The 3,874-nt window shown below is 36.3% G+C and overlaps 1 pseudogene across 1 annotated transcript; it reads right to left on the minus strand.

Moving 5' to 3' along the window:
- Nucleotides 1-809: 809 nt before the first annotated feature.
- LOC308639465 (protein PHTF2-like) lies at nt 810-3,317 on the minus strand (annotated as a pseudogene). The gene is made up of 3 exons: nt 1,698-3,317; nt 1,463-1,551; nt 810-1,268 (listed from the first exon to the last, which is right to left on the minus strand). The product of its transcript is annotated as a protein PHTF2-like (transcript).
- Nucleotides 3,318-3,874: the final 557 nt, after the last annotated feature.

Consider the following 3,874-nt stretch of genomic DNA (forward strand, 5'->3'; position numbering starts at 1 on the left):
CCTAGTACACTATAGCATATCCCATATAAAGGTACACATTAAAAATAACAATTTAAAAACATGTACATTTTGAGCATGCACAGTTGGAGCTGTGCAAAGATTCTAGTGTTTCAAATAAATACAATTATTACTAATTAATTTTTATCAAAATATTTTACAGTATGGTAACCATTTACAATTATTGCTCCATTAAGAGTTTTAATTGTGCTCCATCTGTGTACAATGAATCAAAATGCATTCTGCTGTCATGTATAACTGAGTTTTTTAAAAATCCAAGACATATAAAATGAGTTTTATCATCAAAGAGCACTTGTTGACCTGTTATGTAATGTCATATAATACTGAACTGTGCTTAAACTGCAGCTTAATCAGTTTAGATCCTGTTCCTAAATATTTCAAGAGAAAACCTGACTGGATCTTGATTTACCCAATAAAATGCTGTATATGTTTAGCTGAGTCCAATGCAATATTCCTAAGTTAAAGGATTTTTCCTCGAGTAAGGCAATTTCATGACATTGATGGAGATATAGTGTTTAGCAATAGCTTCTATTTTAATAAGATCTTATTTTGTCAGTTTATGAGCAATTACCAGGATTTCAAGTATTTGGATATCAGTTTTATCACCCTTTCAACAACTAAGAACATAAATGCTTAACAATAAAATATAAAGATTAAAATAAATGAAAAAAAGTGAACAAGTAAAATAAATGTAAGAATTACATAAGACAGTCTGATGTAAACACTTTAGTTTCCCAGTGGAGACTCATGAAGCAGAGTCAGTGACCACTTTCAGGTAGCTTAGTCAGTACTTGTATTCTGGAAAAGAGGCTACATCTTCTTTTCTCTGAATTGTCATGATTTAATCTTCCACAACTTTAAATTAAACCCAAACAAGTCACTGATAACATCAGAAACAGCTGACAAGATGACAACCTTGGGTGATGTTATAAAGCAGCAGATTCACTGTAAGCCCATATAATCTAAAGGGGCTGTCCAGTTCCTTTAGTAGTTTAGTAGCCAGTTTTAAAACATTATTCAATAGTGTCAGTTCCTCCTTTTTCCTAGGTTTTTTTCTCTATTTTCAAGTAGAGGTTTATCTGCTCGGTAGGTAATATTGAGCTATTGCTATATACTTTACTTGTTTCTGATCCAAGGGTAACAAATCTTAAGAGAAAATGTGTTAATGAGATGCACCAGATTACCAGTTCCCAGTTGTAGTGAAAATCAAGGAAGTAGATGATAGGAAAGGTGGCAGAATACAGCAGACACTAGTATGGCAATATGTAAAACAGTGGATGTGTAACCAATGTGATTCTGCAATCTGTATATGGGGTAAAAATGGGAGTTCATAACCCACTTGAATCAAATGTGTGAAATATGATATGTCAAGAGCTTTGTAATGTTTTGAACAACCAACAATAAAAATTTAAAAAAAAAGAAAATCAAGGAAGTTCTCATGCACACAAAACAGCTGAGTGCAACAAATAAATACAACTGAGATAGTCAACAAGAAAGCAGATGATACTATTACATCAACTGATCTCTGAGGACCTCAACACTTAACATAGGGACAGAGAGATAGCCACATTTTTATATCTATACTTTCTTCAGCCGGAAATGAGGAATCTCAGATTGCTGTGCCTTCTTTGTAGCTATTAAATATCCAAAGAGTTTTGCAAAAAGTAGTTGCTATTAATAAGTTATTTTTGCTACACAGAGCAAGAAAAAGAAAGTCCATACAAGAGAGAGATGGACCACAAAACATATTATAACCATAAAAAGAACCCTGACATCTTCATTAGAACAAATGAAATCACATAAACTTCTGAAGCAGAATGTGCTGTGAGTTGTTTCAAATCTGTAGCTTGAGAAAGTAAAAAAAAATGGGATTAAACCCAGGATTAGAGAGATTACATTTCCAAAACTCTGGTATCCTATTCCTCGTATATGGCTGATCACTCTGTTCATTATCATTACACTGATTTCAAGTACAGACATTTCTGTTTTTTTTACAGTCATTGCCTTCCTATACTATAGCACTTATTTTTCTAATTCTGAGGGGGACCTATGAAGCCAGGGCAAATACTCTAATGAAAATGGTAGTCTCCATATTATGTTTTCACACATGGAATAATTTGAGGATTTTCCACATCTGTCTCACTGGTACAAGATAAATGGCATTCTGCACAATGTAACAAGTCTTCCCAAAATATATATTCTGTTTCAGATTCTGGACTTGAGTTCTTAGAATACTGTCTGGAACTTGAACAGTGAGAGCTGCAACTAGTACCTGATTTAGGGACATCCCCATTAGGATATTGTTTCTTATAATAGTGTGACTTTTATTCTGAAGGATGTTTTCAGAACTCCTGTCTACATGACGACATAATGAGTATCCTGTTTCAGGACCTTCCTCAACAGACACTTCATCAGAATCATTTGTTGTTGTCCTATGGGTGTCTTTTCTGGGAATATTCCTCTTGTCCCTGTGATCCAGGCTATCTCTTCTGGTTTAACAGTTCCACACTGAGTTTTGTGGTTTTGCATTCCATCTTCACTGCTTTTAACACTTTTTTTTTCCATCAAGAGATACATAGCCATTGTTAGTCTCAGTTGACTTACCAATTGAATTATTTGCTTTCTTTGATCCTGATAAAAAGAAAGCAGCATTCCAGAGATCTCTGAAGACAGTATCAACACAGTAAGTGGTGCTTGTACTGTGGCTCTGAACTGCTCCTTCCTGTGTGTTTGCTGTGATACTAGAACCATCTTCTTCCCTATGTCTGTCCAAATGAGCTGCTTTTCTTAATTTACTTCTCTTTTATTGCCTGTACCTAATGGGTTTGGATATTCTTGTTGAAACAATATGGCAATGCAGAGTTCCCAAGAGCAGCATCAGCCATGTCTGCCAGATCACTTCTGTCAGAGGTATACCATGTGGGCTGGAAGTGGACAGAATAAAACTAGTACAGCAACTTGAAGAAGATAAAGGACAAGAAGCCAGAAAAAGATGACTTTTGATGTTAATTGTTACCACCATGGGAAGCGAAGAAAAAAAAAAAGAAAAAAAAATCGACTTGAATAATTCCCTTTCTGGTCAGAGAACTCCAAGGACTTTCAGGCTTTCCCTTAGCAAATGCAGACCCTCTTACAAAATCAATATCAATGAGATCTGGTTTCACATGTCCTGTTTTCTTTGGTTTATTCCTTAACCCCTTAATTTCTCTTTTTTCAACGTATTCTTCCCATATTTGTTGATCATATGCTCCAATCTTCTTTTGATACCAGACTACAGCATCTGTGACTTTGGACTTCATTTTTTCTACTAAAATTGCATGTTCCTCATTTGAAGCATAGGAGCGGGCAATGTGCCACTAGGAGGCACTGGGGTGCACTGGGACACATTGAGGCCAGCACTGTTGCTGCTGCTGCCACTGCCGCCTGAGCCCAAGGATCCACAGCAATGCTGCCAGAGAGAAGGGCATGCTACCTCCACAGCATCACCTCACCCTCTTCAGAGTTCCCCCCACCCCCCACTCCCCTTTTGGTTTTTTGGGATTGGCTAACTTCATTTAGCATTATCTTCTCTAACTCCATTCATTTACCTGCAAATGTCATGATTTTATAAATTCTCTTTTATTGCTGAGTAATATTCCATTGTGTATCTATGCCACATTTTTTATCCATTCATCTACTGAAGGGCATCTAGGTTGGCTCCATAGTTTAGCTATTGTGAATTGTACTGCTATAAACATTGATGTGGCTGTGTCCCTGTAGTATGCTGTTTTTAAGTCCTTTGGGTATAGACAAAGGAGAGGTATAGATGGGTCAAATGGTGGTTCCATTCCCAGTTTCCCAAGGAATCTCCATACTG

The sequence above is a fragment of the Spermophilus citellus genome (genome assembly GCF_964194105.1).
Source record: "Spermophilus citellus genome assembly, chromosome: X".
Lineage (NCBI taxonomy): Eukaryota > Metazoa > Chordata > Mammalia > Rodentia > Sciuridae > Spermophilus > Spermophilus citellus.